Below are 19978 nucleotides of genomic sequence, written 5' to 3' on the forward strand. Positions count from 1 at the left end.
TTATGGCCTTTCCAAAACCTCCCAAGTATGTATTTCATAAAAGCAGGGCCTGGTTCAAATCCCTTGTAATGTCTCCAAAGGGAAAGAATAGAGTCAATAATCAGGGCTGTGTCTGTGTGTCGTAAATTCCCCAATCCCCTATTCCCTCTCCCAGCAAGCACACGCGGGCGCACGCACACACACACCTAAACACAGCCATAAATATATACACTCCCATTGAATAGACTGGGGATTCAAATTACAGTTACAGTGTAATAAGACTGACTAATCTGCGGGGTGTGTGCAGAAGTGTAAGTGTGTGTGTGTGTGTGTGTGTGTGTGTGTGAGAGAGTGAGAGAGAGAGAGACTTACAAGCCTCCTCCATTACTTGAGAGATCCCTCTGGGACACTGAAATAAGCTGTCTTCACTGAACCGTCCTGGAAGCTTCTTATCCCTGGATGCAGGGCTGGCTACCTAATTCGCAGGCCCAGTCTTCAAAACTTAAGAATTTCAAAACAGCACCAGCAGAGCCTGAAACCAAGCGTGAGATGAGACTTTCTCACTGTCAAGACCCCATGCGATTGTGCAAGTCCCACTCTGGCTTATTAACAAACAGCGGGTCTGGATCAGATTCTCATACCCTGCACCATTTCTTTAGGATATCTTACACTGAAGTGGGCTCGTGGAGGTGTGTGACATCACAGAAACGGAGTGGTCTTTGGGAAGAGGCTGGCCTGGGTTTGAATCCTGCTGGACCACATACCAACGGTGTCTCCTTGGACACTTCCGTTCCTCGTTTTGAACGTCAACATCCCATGTATTAAATGGAGACAGGGCGAGTCATTTCCCAGAATTACAAGGAGGATTAAATGCAGCAAGACGTATAAAACTGCGAGGACAAAGCCTGGCACACAGTAGGTGTTCAAAGGGCCCTTCTTTGGGGCACAGAACTTGCAGATCTGTTCAAACAAAAACCACACTATTAAAAGTGAAGCTATTGTAATTGAGGTTTGCCAGGGGTCGCTGGTGATGAGGCCCGAGTGGGATTTGAAAGCCTGACACACCGTTTTCAATCTGTCCTTTCTTTTACCTCTAATGAGGTTTCTCCCTTGGGGGTGGGAAGGGATGACCTTCGAAAAGGCGTCGGAGTTTGGGGACTCAGGCAGGCATCAACTAAGAGTGAAGACAAGTTGTACGGGGAAAGGGGGAGGGGAGGAAGAGAAAGAAAGAAAAGTTAGCGCTGGAATCTGAAGAGTGCCTGGGTTTATTTTCTTGGCTGGGACGGGGAACTTTCTGGCAGCCAGGTTCTTGGACTGCGGCCGGCGGCTCCGCGGCTCCCATTGGTCGGCGCGCGGCTGTTGCTACGCGGGTGGACCAATGGCGCGCGAGGGGCGTTCTGGCTCCGCTCTTTCCCGATATGGCCGCCGGAGCCCCGGGGGCTCGGCAGGAGCGGGCCTCTCGCCGGGGCATTTTTTTTTTTTCTTTCTTTCTTTTCTTTTTTTTTTTTTTTTTTTTTTTAATTTTAAAGGAGGGGCCGGCACTGAGTTGTGGGCGAGCCTGGGTGGGGCGGACGCCTCCCTGCGCCGCGCCCCGGGAGGTTGGTTCACCTGACCGACTCGTTCCTCGGGCTCTCTCGCCCTCCAGCCTTTGCACCGCCTGGGGGAACCGGGTTGGACGCGCGGGCTGTTTTATTGTATTTATTAATTTTTCCCTCCTGGAGCCTGTGCGTGTTTTATGTTTTAATAACTTTATCAACTCTGAACTTGCGCGGGAGCACCAGCAGCTTCTCTCGCCTCCCTCCTTTTCCCCCCTGTCTCTAACTGGCCTCTGGGTCACTTCCAAAAGGTAAATTCCACCCCCCCGCACCCCCCCGAAAGTCCCCCCCACCCCCGTCCCCACACAGACACTGGTTTTGGAGCATTTGGCCTTGAGGAGCACAGTTTTCTTGCTGCAAAGCAGGGCCTCAGTTTCGAAGTTTTTCAGGAGGGAGATTTCCTGGGTAAGAGGGAAGGAGAATTGAGGTGTAGGCAGCACTGGGTACTTTGGATTAATAATAACATCAGTAGTAAAATAATAACTGTCACTTGCTGTACCAGACACTGTACTGAACAACTGTATTTTTTACTCTGTATTAGTGCTGTGCTTTTGCTCTGAAGCAATTGCCATGCTTCATCCTATTTAAATCTTGTTATAGATGGGTAAACTGAGGCACCGAGCACTGAGGCACTTTGCTCCAGGTGGCCAGGCAAAAGCAGGACTTGAAGCCGAGTGTGTCTCTGGCTCCAGAACCCTTGGTTCTACCCATTTTCTGTGTTGTTGCAGAACTCTTAAGATAGCCCCTGAGGTATGGGGGATCCCGGGTCCCCCATCTAGTCATGCGTCTCAGTTGAGTCCATGCCCCGCCCCCCGCCAGGTAGAACCAGCCTGTAAAAGCATTGCTCTAACACATGGCTGCACTTAGCATAAACCCACCTGCATGCTGGGAGTCACTATTTCCCAATTTTGTGGAGAAACACCCAGTTCAGCATAGGTAACAAAAAGTGTTTCTTTGTCCTACAAAGTTTCTTTTTTTCTGTGTTTTCAAGGGGCTTCCTTCCAATTCTCCTCGTTATGGCTTCACCGTTGGCTGGCGTGGTCAATACGGCCGGCAGACTTAACCCAACTTACAGGTGAGGACAATGAGCACAGAGATGCAGTGCCTCTGGCCAAGGTCGCACAGTCACACAGTGGCAGACCCAAGGCTGGAGTGGAGACTTCCCCTCCTCTGTGTGCTCCCTAGCTAGCGTCTCTGTTCGCCAAGAACGCCATGGCCTATAAATTAGGAATTTAAAACAACAGCAAAAGGTAGGGATTAGGAATGCAGGAGAGAAAAAAAAAAGTCAGTGAGAAATGAGCTCAGTCCTATTTTTTGTTTGGAAACTCTGCCTGGGAAGTGGCCCCATAGCTGGGAGCAGGACTGTCTGGTGGAGGAGTGTCTGCTGGCAAGGCTGGTTTCTACCTGGCAGAAGGCTACCTACCACCCTAGCCCTTGTTTTGAGCCTGGCGCTGCGGCGAAGCATGTCTGTACTCAGTCTGCTGTTGCCTAATAGGCTGAGCAGAAAGGCCTGGACTAGCCTTCCCTCTGCCCTTTCCAGGGGGAGAGGATCTGGTCGTGCTCCCCTCTTTCCTCACACAGCAGAAGCCAAGGGGTGTTTCTCTTCTGATGGCTTAAAGGAGATGTGTCTGAACTTCCGTACCCAGTGTTACCCAGCTGCTGAGAGCCTTTCCAGCTCCACGCATCCCCAGAGATTCCCTGGGTCCCAGAAAGATAGTACTGTCTCCTTCCTTAAATCCCCCTAGCTTAAGAAGCCTAGCCGAAACCCTGCTCATAATCTTTCGCCATAAAGTTTATCTTCTAAAACCTATGGAAAATAAAAATCAGGATTGGGGCAAAGCAGATTGTTGTGTTTGTAGAGGCTGATATAGTTGCTGACTGTTTTCCCTGGTATCCCACTCTTAACTCTTTAGGCAGCCTGGAATTTGAAAGAATGTTTGCAGAGCTGCTTTCTTCCTGAACACGAACCTAAATCCCTCTGGTTGCAACCTCTGCTGCTTCCCAAGCCTTGCAGGGCAATGAGACACCTACCCACACAATGCTGTGTCTCCTGCTCTCAGTGTTCTTTATAGCCAAGAGCCACACAGACGTCCTTTCTCCTCCCACAAGCATTTCATTGTAGGGTACTGTGCCTCTGTGGTGGGCGCTGGGGACTCCCACCCCAATGCTTGCAGTCAAGTGAGAAAAATCTGTTATCCAAACCCCATCACAAGTCCAAACTTAAACTGCTCTCCATGTTACAAGAGAGACATACATACATGACACCATCACAGAGTATAAAGGAACTTAAAAGTCATTTATAGCAATCAAGACAGGCTTCATGGAAGAGGTGATATTTGAGCTGAGGTTTCATGGATGGATATAGTGTAGAGGCTGGGGTGAGGGTGGATAGGAAGAAGAACCAGCACAGGCACATGTCCTCTGTTGGGTCTGATATCCGCGTATCTGCCGAGAACATTTAGCAGGGCTTCTTGCAGTCCAATCTGTTCTCCATGGATGGGAAATTACTTTTTATTGAGACTGGTAAAAATCAGCTTCTCTAAGAACATGAGTCTTTCCCCTAAGACAAGAAATCGGGACTGCATGTTTAGGCCTGGTCTTGCTAGGTGAGTGTACAGGTCACCAAAGGGATAAAATCGACACTTTTTTTTTTTTTTTTTTACTGCTTCCATAATCGGGGAGCAGGAACGCTGGAGTGTTCGATTTCTGCTTTGGCCCAGTGTAATTAGTATTATTAAGAAGTGTTAAACTTTCAGTGCCCCAGAACTGAAAGAGTTCACCCTCAAATGCCTCCACAGTATATGAAGTGCTGAGTGGGAGCCTGGTGTTTCGTAAGTGTGACACCTGGGAACCCTTCCAACCACACTGGGAGATAGAACAGTTCAACCCCTTTTTGCAGATGAGAAAAACAAGGCCCAGAAAACCGTTGGGTCCTGACTTCCAGTGTGTGACGTGGATACGGAATAGGATAAAGTCCCCTTTGACGGCTCATAGAATGAGTGTTTTATGTCACAGGCTCACAAAAGGTCAGGTTTGGACGGTAGTTCAGAGCGATTTGTTTTTCAATTCTTATCCGGTGTTTGATCTGCAGATACCCTGCACATTTTGCAAGTTCTCTTTGTGATGACCTGCATTGGTACCTGTTTTCGCTAACTGGAAGAAATGTGAAGAGGATTTTCGCAGTTAGGAAGAAAGGTAATTGCTTCTTAGCGGGGGAAACCTGTGTTAGCACCCCTGACATATCCAGACTCAACCTTAGTCTTTCCTTTAATAGGGAATTCACTGCCTTTTTGATGAAGCCAGGTTGACTTTCAGGTCTTTGATGATTCAAAAAAAAAAAAAAAAAGACCTTCAGCCTCAAGACCTCTGAGCAAAGACATTCATGAAAGGTTTGAACCAAGCTGGTTTGCATAAATAGCAATCAGGTATACTGGAGATGATAGAAGCCCTGCGAATACAGGAAGAACCCAGAATACCTTCATAGAGATCCTAATCTAAGTGTCTCAGAGCCCTTGAGGGGCTACAGTCCCATCGCTCCCCACAATCTCTCCTACCTTCTTAGGAGTTTGAATTATGATGCTAAGGAATTGAGTCAACCATACTTCTCAGTGGTCTCCGTATGGAAACCCTTCTAGACCTGATACCACCAAAGTGAGGCTCTGAGGTCACCTTTCCAGGCTTTGTGCTTGGGTTGGTGGTGAAGGGCCACGGAGGTGCCATTTTCAGACACCTGGAGTCGGCTTCCCGAGCCCACAGGATCCCATACTGTGCTTCTTGTTGCCCCTCCAGTTGGGTGCTTCCCTGATGGATATGAAGGAGCTTGAGCCTCTCCTAAGTATCAATCACAGAAGCCTCCTCAAATAGAGCCTTCCTTGCTTCATCCATCCATCCATCCGTTCAACACATATTTACTGAGCTTCTACTATATGTGACACTGCGGGGATGAAGTTAACAAAGCAGTCCTATCCCTGCTTTCAGGACACTTACAATCTAGTAGATGGAAAAAGACAACGTTGAAAGGACCAGGAATGAAATGTCAAATTCCCATGATTACGCAGGATCAGGTTTCCTCTTCAGACATTTCTTCTGGCTGCTGAGAATGAAATAGGGGATGGAGCAGCGGGAACCACTCTCCATCAGCTGCTCGCACCGCTAGCATTCAATCACCTGCTTTTTTAAATTTCCTGCAAGCACCACACGTGCCCTGAAGTTACTGCGTTTGTTTCCTTCCTTCCCAGTGGCTGATCTGCCTTCACTCCGCTAGAATGAAAGCTCTGTGAAGGGAGGAACTTTCTGTAGTTGGCTCACTTCTGAACCCCTGGCGCCAGCAGAATCCCTGGAGCCAAGGGAGAGCCCCGTCATATTTGCTGAGCTAATGAGTGACTTTTTCCTCAAACCTGAGCGAGGTGGGAACGCTAGAGGCACCTGGGAGAAAGCGGACAGGAGCTCCAGGAGGCAGTTGGATGCACATGGACCTGTGGGGAACATCCTTCTGCTGGCATGTGGTGTTGTCACACAAGGAGACTGCGGTCTGCTCCCCAGGAACCCTTCGGGGATTTGGAAAGAAGACTTCTTTGTTTTCATAATTTAATTACCGGTTAACAATTAAATCCCAGTTCAGAGATAACTTCTTGAATTTGCAACTGAAGAACTTTTTTTTTTCTTTTACTCCCCCACCTCTCTTCCCAGAAATGGGTGCCTAGCCTAAAACCCGTGTACTTAGCAGCTGGCTGTGGAAGCCCATGAGTAATCTCTCACCTTAATCAAGGAAGGGAGAAATGGAAAACTTGATCCCCAGGTGGCTTCATAGGAACGGAAAAAAAAAAAAAAATGGAGATGCTGGCATCGTCCAGTGCTTCTAATACTTTCCTTTTCTAAAACGATCATTATTTTTGTGCTATAGCAGCGTGCTTTGTAATCACTGCTGAGCATGATTTTCATCAGCAAAGCATTTTATTTATTTTGAGGAAGCCACAGTTGAGGTCAAGTGTGGGTAAGGGCTTCTTTCTTAAGGCATAGCACAAACAGCTCAGACCCCAGGAAGGATCAACGTGCATACAGTCCCTGTTGCCCTTGGTAACATCTCCTCCAAAGATTACATCTCCCATGTGGTGAACTGTAAAGGGGGAAGGGCCACACTCTGAAGGGGTTTGACCCACAAAGAAAGAAGCAGCCTCTTCTCGTGCTGTCAGGGCTGGAAGGGAGGGCTCTGAGCAGAGTACCTGCATCCACCCTGTCTTTGTGGCATGGCGCTAACTATTAGGGATGTCGTCTCTCATCCCCACGTTGCAGACAAGGAGGGGGCGGTGGGATGTCAGTGGAGGAGATGGAAGATGGATGGCCCCGGACGTTCCTCTGTCCTATTGACGCAGACACACCCGTCTCTCTGTCTCACTGCCTGCCTCACCTTCAATTTGGCCAGATGGACATCATGGGGGAAATTTCATCTGGACCAGGAATCTTAAAACACTAACAAAAAGAGCTGGCTCCTGGGAGAAATGAGGATGGGACCATTAGAAGTTAGGAGCTGGGGCCATTAGGAAGCAGCCAGGCTATGTCGATGCACAGGGGGATTTCTGCTCGATAATGGGAAATGTGAACACAGGTTAGTGCTGTGATTACCGCATCCTGGAGGGGGGGCCCTGAGAGGCCAGGAATAGATTTAGACTCACTCGAGCAAAGACTGGGGGAAGGGAGGAAGGTCACCTCTTCAGATCCTGGCGAAGGTGCCTATGTGGTCAGAGGCGTTCTTCTCCACCGCGCAGATGGGAAGGGTCCTTTCGAGTGTCACACTGGGGAGTGGCACAGGAGTATTGTATCCTCAGACCTGGGAGGACTAGACCCTCAAGACTGGGGCAAATTAAATGCAAGCCCAGAACAGAACTCTTGAGAGAGCTTAGGAAAGGCTTTTCTACACACTGTGATAAGATGGCTGAGTCCCCCCTGCTTCTGGGGGGCAGTTTGGCAACATCCATCAAGAGCCTCAGAAAACTGACTCAAAGACACACAAATTCATTCTGAAAAAATACTTAGATATCCACACAACGGTTTATCTAAGAAAGAGCATCAGTGTGGTATTTGTAAGGGGGAAAAATGGGAAATAATCTATATGACCAACAACAGAGGAAATAGCTAAATCAATTGTAGTGCATTCCTACAGTGGCACTTAGCAAACCTTTAACTAGGAAACCATGTTAATGACGTGGAAGAATGATTATGGCCTGTTAAGTAAAAAAATGCAGGTTACACCAAGAAAGCAGATAGGATACGATCACAACTCAATAGAGAAAAAGGTCCGAAAGAAAACAGACCAAACTGTTAGCAGTGGCTATATCATGTATCAGTAGTAGGATTCTGGATGATATTTTATATTGTTTTCCTAGTGTTCAAAGTTTTCAAAAGCATCTCCTTTCATATGTGTTAATACGTATGAATACGTATAATATAGACCACTCTCCCTTCCTTGTCTTTCTCACTCTGCTTTATTGTTCTCCACACCGATGTCCACTGACATCCTGCGTGTTCAGTTGTTTATTTTCTGTGTGTCACTGGTACTCTGTCCTCTAGAATATAAGCTTCCCAAGGGCAGGGCTTTGTCTTGTTCAGGAATCTAAATCCCCTTCCCTCCCTAGCACACAGCCTTAGACAGAATTCAATAGCTATTCACTGAAAAAGTTGATACGCTCTTTTGATAATCATAACAATGGAATATTATTAACATAGAAAGAAGAAACGTTGGAATTGCAGAGCAGGTTATGCTCCCCCCCTGCCCCCCTCATTTTCATGACCATGACAAAATCAAACCAGGTTACAGGATGTATTGAGCTTATCCTCTGTCGTGGCAGCTGATCAGTGGTAGCCACTGACTGAGTCCCAAATGGGGAAGGGTAGTAAGAGGCAAGCCATCAGTAGAAAGGTTACTTTGATGACCCTAGAGCAGATGCTTTGAACCATGGGACTCCATTAAGAAAAGACTCAGCCCTCAGGACTGAAATTCCCTGGGTAAGGCCAGTGTGCACTAAAGCCTGGCATTGGCTCTGTGAATTTGGTCATTCCATTTATAATGTCCACCTTTTCCCCTGAATAACTGTTGTCCAATCACAGTAGATGCATCATAAATTTCACCCGAAGACAGGTTTAGAAGGTACATGGTATACAGAAAAGGTCTCAAATACATACTGATTTAGGATCCTGACTCCACACTTCTTAGCTGTATGACCTCACTCAAGATACTTAAACCTTCTTAATCTGTAGTTCCTTTACCTGCAAAATAATCCTAATTTTACACGGTTATTCTGTGTATGAAAATGAGACTAGATAGAAAGGGTCTCACATAGAGCTAAGCATATGGCTTTCCCCAAATTCACATTGTCCACCAACATGAAAATCTGGTTTTCTGAGAATGAACTCAGTAATACTGACGTACAACAAATATCAATTTCCACATCCGTGAAAATCAGGGCATAAAGTCCTCTCCTTTGAGCTGTGAATTCCTCTGTCCCGTTGTGGTCTGCCGGCCGCTGACATCCCTCCCACCTGAAGGGTTTGTTAAAATGGGGTACGGGTTACAGATTCCCTGGCCTCACTGGACTTCTAAGTCACAGTGTCTAGGAATGAATCTGAAGAATCTGCAGTCTTAAAGGGTCACCGGGTGATTCTTACCCACATTCAGACGTGAGATCCATCACAACTCGTGTTTCTAAGAACATGCAGAAGAGCCTGTAGCCTTTTTAAAGTCAAGGCACAAAGTTTGCTTCCTTCCTCCTCTTCCAGTCCAGGGTTTTCCTTCTCATAAGGGCGGCATCTCAGAGTGTGGCCGTATGAAAGAACACAGACATTTGCCATGTAGAATCTGAGCTCCCTCAAATACAGTTCAGTGACAGAACCTTGACATGCCAAGACTGTGTCTGCAGGGCTGTGGTTAACCACACAATAGTCCTGAATGCCCAGTTCTTGTTGTGGACTCATAGGCTCTTTTTAATATGCACAAATGATCTAATGGAAATCTAAATTAAAGAAAGAAAAGATCTGTCCCTGTTTTCACACCTCCCCACAAATTAATCTCTTCCCCCATTTCTCCATATTTCTCCCCTCCAATCCTTGAATACTTAAGTTTTACAAATTCATCATCATTACACTGATACATTTCCAAGATACGGTTCTTTTTATTTCATGATCAGTATCTTCCCCACTCTCCCTTTTCTGCTGTGCCTCCCACACCGTAGAATTTCTTTCTTTGTAATAATTAAATCTTAACCTCTCTGTGAGGCTTTGCCACTCTCAAAGCAGTTTCATGCCCACTTTCTTATGAACAGAACCAGCTTCATTTATTCAGATGATAGCTTTGTTCTTGCTTATGAAAACCATCTCAGTGGAGATTTATCCAGCAAAATGCTTAGGAGCTTGGGCTCTGTGCCTGGAGAGACCCGAGTTCAATTCCTGCCATGTAATACCAGTGAATTCAGACAAGTAATGTAACTTCCCACAGCTTGTTTCTCTTGTCTATGCAGTGTAGACAATCAGCCTCCAGCCCCCAGAGTAGCCTTGAGGATGAAATGAGATAATCACTTATAAAATGCTCAGCACAAGGCCGGTACAGAGTACAAGTTCCATTAATGTCAGTTATTGTTGTCGTTAAATATATTAGATAAAGGCTTTTCATGACTATAGGAGGTGAGAGGAAGCCACCTCCACTTGGCCTGAACTGACCCCCAAATCTAACTCAATCCAGGCCACAGTTTTCAACCCAGATTAGAAAAGAAAGAACCACATCTTGTGCTGTGCCCTTCACTGATTATTTGTCTAATGGAGACATTCTGATTCCATGTTATGTGACAACATCATCTGGGACAGAAAGATAATTTTTGAGATCTCACCCCCTACCCCACCCCCGAATAAAGAGCAGATACTTGGCGTCTCTGGTTAAAGTGAAATCCAAACTTTTCAGAGTTTAGCAATGTTCGGAAGCTACTTCTCGTAGTCCTCGGCTGGGATCTTTTTGGACTGGGGTGGAGATGGGGGTGAGGGCTTCTTGTTGCCAGACTTTTCATGGGCAAGCATGTTCATGCAGGTCTCAGCAAACTCCCTTGGTTTCAAGAGTTCAGGCTCAGGTAAGCTTTGGACAAACAACTGAGGTTCTGAGAGGCTTAATTGAAGTGAGCCCGAACTTAAATGTTTTATGAGGTACGCCCATCACTAATTTTCTTGGCCAAGTTTTAGGTGGCCTTATTTGTGGATATGCTCCTGTTAGCACCTGGGAAACTCAGGTCTCCACCGTGGAGCCTTGGTTTGGTTTGACTTCACCACACCTCCGAGAGCTGCAGACCACCTGTGTGTGTCAGTGTTCATGGTGTGATCACACCTGGACCTGGAAACCTTTTCCCCCTTGGTACAACTTGTCTTGAAGTTCCGGAAAAGCCAGGCATCACCTTCCCCTTAGCGAAGTCCTCCAGACTGGGACCAAATTCTCTCTCAAAAGTAACAAGTCTCAGGAACAAGGGAACCCGTAAGACAAGCATCTTGCCAAGCTCCCATGTGAATCGGGAGTGAAACAGAGCTGGCCTTGTGAAAGGAGACACAAAATAGCTCAGCTGGATGGAGCACACATGGCCATCGGAGAGAGAAGCTGATTATTCCACCAAGATGTGCCATCTTTTTTGATTTGGACAAGCTTCTCCCCACCCAAGTCCAGGATCGTCTTGGAAGCTTCTCCTGAACTACCCACAACCTCCAGACTATAAATCCCTCAGGGTCTTATTTGTTTTTTGTTCATAGGGAGAATCATATGCCAACAATACTATTAAAAACTGAAAACCCTGAAAGTTTGAATGGAACAACATCTATAATTTTTAGAATGTTCTTTGTACCGACAGGAAACGCACTGAAAAGGCACAGGCCAGATAACAGCAGGCTGAAATTCCAATCCCACTTTTACGTTACCCTTCAGAATGTTCTGGATCAGTCACACTCCAGTCAGAAAGAAGAGTCAAAACTAGGAGCTCAATGGCAAAAATTCAATATGGGACCTTGTATTACAGGGTATGAAGGCGTTGCCAAAAGGCAAGCAGGGTCTGTGGAGTCAACCGGAGATGGGCAACGGCTGGGGTCTCCTACCGCCCTTGGGGCTAGAGAGACAAAAGAAGGAAGTGGTCTTATCCAAACTCAAAAGCCGGAGCTGTGTGACAACAGCTTGGATGGTGGAAGCTTCCTGGGTGGGGCTGGAACCCTGAAGGAGAGACAAGCCTTGCTGGAGACGCTGAGCGCGACACAGAGAGAGGGCAGGAAATACCCTGGCCACCCTTCATCTCCTGCTTCCAGACTCCAACCAGTGCCTCTTGTGACCGAAAGTAACCAGAAGCCAGTTCCCAGGGGAATCTGGGAAATACGGTTTTCAGGGGTCAGCATCCCCAGAGAATGGGTCTCACAGAAAGTTAATATATGAGCAGTACCCACATATGACTGAGGCCATTATATGTCATTTTTGTACTTACATAAGGGCAAACTGAAAAATCAGAAAGCCACAATTATCTTAGTGCAAACACCTGTGTTTTCACATATATTATTGTGTGTCATCTCTGTACTACCAATTTTGCATGTTATTCCAGATACTTTATTTTCATACTGCCAGTATCTTCATGTAGTACAGTCTCCATACAAATTTCTGATTTAAGAAAGAAAGAAGGCCAGCTTGATCAAGAGCACACTTTTTGCTAAAAGGAAGAGAGACAGGAACGTAGATGGTGAGCAAGCCTCCTTCAGTGGACTGACGTCAGGATCCCACGAGTGATTAGCTTTGAACATGCTGCGTTAGTGTCAGGCCAAGGCAGACACACGCATCTTCAGTGCTTCGTGCCACGTGTGCCAGTAAAACCATCCAACAGCTTTTTTTCAGGGTGATGTTGACACATGTCAAATACATTAACATTTCTACTGGAATGGCTCATTCGTAGGGAACAGTCAACTCAGAAGGATGACAGAGGGGAGGGGGAGAAGCATTTTATAGTCTTTCAGGATATGAGGACCAGCTCGACTTTCAGGGGTGTTTTAAGAGAGCAGTCACAGTCTTACTGTGGTATCGTTTGATAGCATCGTCGTTGGTGTGATGTGTCTGTTGCCTTAACTTCACTAACTTAGAGGTCTGGAGGAGGTCACTGAGCCACTGGGTGGACACGAATGGGCCTCCCCTGCTGGCTGCACCCCTCCCCCGGCCCCCGTGGCCGAGTCCCTCTCTTCTTCAGCGTATCAGGAGGGGGTGGTACCCAAGCCTCCAACATCTGCCTTGGCCACGCCTAAGGCTTCTTTCTCTTATGCTTCCCCAGAGCTCAGCGCACCCTCCTCAGGAAGATGCTGATAAGACACACTAGGCTGACCTCTGGGGTCAAGTTCAGGGGTCCCGCCCCCCTCCCCTCTCTGCATAGTGAGACCTCCGTTACCATCATCGCTGTTGCTTGCTCTTGCTTTGTTTTGTTTTGGGGAGGATTTGACTGTGGTTTTGGCTGTAGAGGAACCAAAAATGAATTGATTAATTGCAATAGGATGGAACACTACTTAGAGCCCCAGGCCCAGCCCCTTCCTCCAGGGGCCTCCTCAGCGCCGCCTGGCCTTATGCACCCGCACCTCTGTCTGCCGGGAGGGCAGCCCCTCCCTCCAGGGAACGACCTCGCAAGTGGCTCAGTCCCAGGGTCCATGCCTGACTACCCGTGGGACCCAGAGGAAGGAACGTGCCTGCCATGTACCCAGGTTTAAGACCAGCCTTCCAACTCTGTCCTAGTGTTGACCTCATCCCAGGGTGGTGGACAGTGGGGATTTCCATTTTCTTCAAGAGTACACATCTTCATCCCTATCCTTCCACACATACCCCCCCATGCATATAACCCCAAACAGGCGATCAGGATGCAGTTGTCCGACAACCAGACAATTCCCCAAGCCTGAGCCATTGAATAGTCAGGAACTGTTTTCATAGGTTATCAGCATAATGGTCTCGGGTGGTCTTTTTGCCCTGGTTCTGTTTTCACAGGGACTCCCTCAAGACAGGATGAACATGCACTAAGCCGTCATCTTCTGTTTCATACCCTTTACAAGAAACACACTGATACCAACAAAAAGGACAAGCCATGATTCAGTTTCAGCTACTTTGGGGATAACTGTCTACTTCTTGGGAACTACTGCAGCCTGCACACTGAGATCTATATGTGCCATATCACTTACAGTGGAAGGCAAGCCGTCCCAAGGACGTCTTGGACATTTTTGATATTGTCAGTTATCTTTACAGGATGCAGTAACAGTGTAAATAGACAGTTGGTGTTGTTTTTTTGGAGTTTTTAATGGATGTGTCATAGAAAACAAAGGGAGAGGGTATTATTGGAAACCGTAGCTCTCCCTGAGAGACTCTTCTTCCATGCAGCCAAGTCTGTTTTGCCCTCATCTTGCTTCCCCGGGATTGCAGGGCAGGTCTCTGTGATTTCAGGGCCCAGGCTTTCCATGGCACCACGTTGCCTGCCGTGCAGTCAAGCATTGTTTGCCAACCACCCCTGGGTTCGGTGAAGCATCACTCAAGGCAGAGTTTTGAATTCTACCATCAGTCGTTAAGAAAGGCAGCTTAGTGGAACAGACAGCTTCAAACTAATGTTCTCCCTCCCTCCCTCCCTCCCTCCCTCCCTCTCCCCTTTCCTCCCTCCCTCTCTCCCTCCCTCCTGCTCTCCCTTCCTCGCTTCCATCTTTTTCCTGCCTGCCTTCTTTCCTTTATTTCTCTTTTAAATTTCTTTTACCAGTGTTGGTTATTTATCTGAATCTACTATAAAACTGAATCTACCATCATCTGTTACCTAAGGTCACCGGACTTGATCTTCTCACAGACATGAAGGCGTCTGTAATTCATTTCCTGAGCTTCTCCTCCAGCTGCTGTCCCATGTCTTTCCCTTCTCCTCTGCCCCCTAACAGCCTGAGTGTAGTTTAGGGGAAACCTTCTGAGCGAGCTCCACAATGTGTCCTCTCTTTCCCATGAATTCAAGATATCTGAATCCTCTTTAGGTGGGGTGATCATTTCCCTGCTCTATGCCTCTTGTCCCTACATCTTTCAGATGCTCCCTTTAACTCTCAAAAGTGACCTGATCTTCTGATAATTCACACGGTTACTGTCTTCCTAAGAGACCTTTAAACTCAGTTCAGACTCCAGGTTCATGGCTTGTGCCCGGCAATCTCAAGCCCTCCCATCTCAAGCCCTCCCGAAGATTTCCAGAAGTGTCTGAGTTGCTGGGGTGCATCGCCTTGTGCTTCTCCATGGTTTCCTAGATTCTCTGGTTCTCTCGGGGATCAACCTAGATACAGAATTCAGCTTTCATTGTTGACTGAAAAACTCCACTAACTTGGATTCCATGAGCATTTGGGTATCTTTTATTTACACTTGGGGCAAGTGCTGGGAGTGGCCACACTGTGGTTTGTGAGCTCCCCTCCCCCATCTTAGTGGTTCTCTTCCTCCTCCCTGCCCCTCATCCTCCCTTATCTCCCCTTCTCTGCTGAGAAGCAATAAACACATTCCTCTGCCTGCCCCGTGCAGAGCCTTGCTGTTCAAATCAGGTCCCTGAGGTCCTCAGCTTGTATCCCCCCTACTTGCCAAGGAAGTTTCCTAAAGAAATGTCTTATTCTTCGTGAGAAAAAGTCTGAAGAATACACTTTTTGTCTTCGTTTAATTAAACCTACCCGCCTACATTTGATTTAATTGTCCGCATCTCCATTCTCGCTGGCACGTGGACAAAAGTAAACTTTGGCAGAAAAATACGGGATAAAAGAAGGAGATGAAAGCACAAAAGAATCGCCCATCGAGGGCGGGAAGGGAACAGGAGAGAGAGAAGGAGAAACAAAGGGCGGGAGCACAGAGGGAGGGAGAAAGTGTCCTGCGAGTGGCTGTTCCTGGGGGTGTTGCTGGCAGTCTAGATTCACGAAGCTTCACCTCACAAAGGCCTTGACCTGGTAAGTGCCACAAGGACCACACTCTGAAAACTCTCTGCAACATGCCTAAGCTTAAGGGAGATAGGAAGATTACATAAACCTAAATGCAACTGAATTGGGAAGGATTATGATTATTTCTCTTTTCGCCAGTTTACTTGAACTGTGTGGAGAGCGTTCTGTCAGCCTTGATATCTACTTGTGGCCTGAGAATCTGCAGTCAGCTTAAGTGGCGAAGTGTTGAACACAGGCATTAGAATATCCAGGTCTTTTTCAAACACCCTTAGCTTAAATAATACACGCATTAGCCTCAATCCAGTACCTTTGCAGACAGAGGCAACGTCAAGACATCCAAGACGTTGTTGGCCAAATTCCTCGGACTTTTTGGGGACTTCTTTTAAAGAACATGACAGAGACGTCTCATGAAATAATACATGGAAAGTGCCAGTACTTTGCCAGGAACTGAGTGTTATTATAATGAAAGGACCGTGATTTATCTGTTGGAGACAGAGAATGGCAAGCTCCCTGGCATGTGATGTCCAAGGTACCTAGTCAGTGTCTCACCTATGAGGAAAGTACCTACTCCAGGTGGTGAGCAGAAAACAGAGTGACGTTGACACAGCCAACGTTGTCTGTTTTAAAGCTGCCGTTGCGAATGCTTTACGTGATCCCTGCTGTCCTCTTATTCCTTCTGCAACTGTATTCAGGCAGTTGTCCCTGCCCCCTCCATGCCTAATCTATTTCTGGCCCCCTTCGTCTTTCATTAACAGAGCTGAGCCTGCCTGGAGCAGGCCATCCAGGCAATCAGAGAGAGCTCTCCAGTCAAATTCCAGGAACAGAAGACGATGCCCTTTGCCTTAGTACACTGGGGCTGCTATAACAAAAGTACCATGGACAGGGTGGCCTAAACAACAGTTATTTCTCACAGTTCTGGAGGTGGGAAGTCCAGGATCAAGGAGGCAGCTGATTTGGTGTCTGATGAGAGCCTGTGTACTTGGCTTTCACCAGAAGGGGGCAAAGGAGCTCTCCGGGGTCTTCTTTAAAAGGGCACTAATCCCTTTCATGAGGTCCCCACCCTCATGACCCAATCACCTCCTTCCTAGAGGCCTCACCACCAGATACCATCACATTAGGGATAAGGTTTCAACATATGAGTATTTGGGGGCAGGGGGAAGGGGGCATAGACATTTAATCCATAGAACCCTTAAAATTCACATGGCTCACACATGGGCATCAGAATAGGACTGAGAAAAGAAGTCCCATAGCAAAGAGTCTGTATGAAATTATTGATAGTTCAGCACATAGTGTACACATTTTGAAGAACCCTCTTAACTAGATAATTCCTGGTCTGCCATCTTGCTGTCTGGTTCTAATCATAGCCTGAGTTACATGTCATCCTTTTTGTAAACTCTGCTTTCTTGGTTTCCCCATCTTAGTTTTCTGCTTAGAGCTGGCTGCTGCCCCGTGTTCTTCTACATATGTACCCATCAAAAGGGGAAACCTGCAGCCATCACCCAGAGAACTATATTGTCTTTTCAGGAAAACCCAAAGACCTGCATAGCATTGTGAAAGTCTTTTCATTGTGCTTTCTTCTCTAGACCTTCATCAAGTCTGCTGCAGTGGATCATCTTCATCCCCCAGGAATACTAAAGAGCCTTCCCGAGGGTCCTCCAGCGAGTCCTCAATCTCAGTTCTCACAGGTATGAAAGAGATCACTGGCTTTTACCTTCTCAAGTCCGTAAAGGCAGCTCTTGTTTTTTATGTCAAGAAGTTGAGTGTCTTATGAGAAACCAACCGGTGATTATGTGTGAGATCACATGTGGATGAACAGTTGTGTAAAGGACCCATACACAGGTCAGTTCTCTTTGTATCCACTCCTGATCTCCTGGTATTGAAAACAAGTTTGGGTAGGATCTCCTTCACAGGATCTTACTAATTCAGAGGCCACTAGGCTCATGACTTCATCACCTTCCATGCACATATTAACTTTCAAAATCCCTAAGCAATAGCTTCTTTTGAGTCCCATAACTCATTGCATATACAATAGTCATCACAGGGGGAAATAAACATGCTTCTGGTGTGAACTTAGCTTGGTGTGTTTCACGTACTACCTGATTCATGGGAGTTACTTAAAACACATGAGGGCAGAATAATGTACCCTTCAGAGAGACTGTCACACTGGCTTGCTCTGGACTTGGTAGATAAATGTGATTTGACCTGTTGGAGCACTTTTGCGGTCAGGTTGAGAGGGCTTGAACTGTACACATCCTCATGGCCCATACCTTCCCGTTGACCAGGAATATGGAAAACACACTACAGCCTCCGTCGTGTTGTTTAACTCGTCTTGGGATGCTTCCCTCAATGTTGGTGGTAGTCTGACGTGACATATCTGCAATTAAAGGGTGATGTCAGTTGACACAGTGCCACAGAGGCCAGTTAAACATTGTTCCTTAGAAAATAAGAGCGGGATTCAATCCCGAAAACATTGGTAGTGGTCCAGGGACTGAGTCATTTGGCTCTCTTGGAGCGTCTGAACTAGCTGGAACGTGTCAGGAAACCCAGGTTCCCTTCACACTGTGGAAGAGGAAAGCAAGAAGCAGGAAAATGTACTTTTAAAATAACGCACTGCTCTAGGGAGCTGCTGAGTCTCTTACAATTCAGGTCTGATCTTCTTCACGGATATTAACCCCTTGTCCTGCGGCTCGCCAACTGTGCTGGGTGGGAAAAGCAAGAGCTGCACATCTACATTATTTTAATACTCAGCACACTGTTGGGCACTTGGATATTTTATTTCTCCTTTGCTTATTGCAAAAGAGCTGGGAATTGAAAGATTAACCCAGTTTAATTTAAGGGCACCTCCCATTTTGATGGGAATACTTGGAATGTGTTATAGACTTGTAAACAAACAAAAAAAAATGCCAAAAGTCTACCCAAATGACTCTGTACTTACGTTTGCAGAATTGAAATTTCCCACAAAAATAAAAATACCTCATGTAGAAAAGAGATACTATGGCTGCCCCCTCTAAAAGGGAGAACGTGATTGTGTTTCTACATTAGTTTTCTGTTGTTGCAGTAACACGTTACCACTGACTTGGCTCGAAACAACACCAATCAGCTGTCTTACAGTTCTGCATGTCAGAAGTTTGACGTGGGTCTCACTAGGCTAACATCAGAGTGTGAGCATGGTTGTGTTCCTTTGGAAGTTCTAGGGGAGAATCTATTTCCTTGCCTTTTCTAGCTTCTAGAGGCCGCCTGCATTCTTTGGCTTGTGGCCCTTCCTCCATCTTCAAAGCCAGCAACAGTGGGTAGAGTCGTCCTTCTTACATAATATCCCTCTAATTCTGCTTCCGTCTTGCACTTTGCAAGACCTTTGTGATTCTACTGAGCCCAGGCAGAGAATCCAAGATAATCTCTCTGTTCTAGAGTTGGCTGATTAGCAACCTTAATTCCATCTGCAACCTTAATTCCCATTTCCTATGTAAAGTAACAGAGTCACATGTTCTAGGCATTAGGACATGGACATTTTGGGGGGCGGGAAGCGTTATTCTGCCTATCGCAATTTCTGATTTTTTCTGTAAACCTTATCAAGTAAATTCCAAATGCAAATGAGTCCTTTCCCATCTGTTTTTCTACAAAGGAAATACAACTGAAATTGATTTCATACAACAATTATATAAGTGAATGTGGAGTTATAGATTTATAGTAGAAGGAGAAAGGTTTTTTTTTTAATGCATTTTAGTTAAGAGGCAAAGATTCTTAAATGAAAATTTGCGGAAAGTACTGCTATAAACAGATGACTATTAAACTTAAATCGTCATCAAGTTAAGTTAAATTCAGTTTTACTTAAATATTTATTAGGATTGAAAGCAAACCTAAATGTTGAAAACTCAAATCCTTGTTTCTTAACTGTCTCCTCGTTTTCCCACAATGTACTTCTAGCTGTTCAGAAGTAATTTCCTAGATTTTATTAACCTGTAACAGAAGGGGACAGCTAAATCCATTCCGGAGAATAACTCATTTGTAACCCTGTGTCGCAGCTTCCAGAGCCAAAGGGGTTAAGGAAAATAAGCATGAACTCAGAGAACCTTGTTGCCTGGGACCCGAAACAAGTTACTTAAAGAAATGTAGGTGACCTGATCCATTGGCAATACGTAGGCTTCCCTTGGTAAAATAATTGCAAATAAATGGAATGTATACATTCAAAAAATATTTGCAGGCACCTGTTTTATGCTGAGCGCGGTTTTAGGCCCTGAGGACACAGTCAGATACAGTCATTGTAAAAGCAGGCAGGATGTCTCCTCTCATGAGGTTTACTTTCCTATAGGGAGAGCTAGATTAAAATGATTTTAGAGAATGTATAACAGGACACACACACACACACATCAACACACAAACATCACAAAACAGATGGCACAAAGTGAATAATTCAGGAGAATTTCATAAAGTACTATTTATGTAGG

General features: G+C 46.2%; 1 long non-coding RNA gene across 1 annotated transcript in view; it reads left to right on the forward strand.

Moving 5' to 3' along the window:
* The first annotated feature begins 1207 nt into the window (after positions 1–1207).
* The window catches only part of LOC308606287, a 122939-nt gene continuing 104168 nt past the window's right edge, over positions 1208–19978 (forward strand). The window contains exons 1-4 of the long non-coding RNA XR_014013792.1: positions 1208–1825; positions 2566–2649; positions 4666–4769; positions 17117–17218. This is a non-coding gene — a long non-coding RNA (uncharacterized lncRNA). The remainder of the gene's footprint in view (positions 1826–2565; positions 2650–4665; positions 4770–17116; positions 17219–19978) is intronic.

Source organism: Mesoplodon bidens (assembly GCF_964165515.1).
Source record: "Mesoplodon bidens genome assembly, chromosome: 18".
Lineage (NCBI taxonomy): Eukaryota > Metazoa > Chordata > Mammalia > Artiodactyla > Ziphiidae > Mesoplodon > Mesoplodon bidens.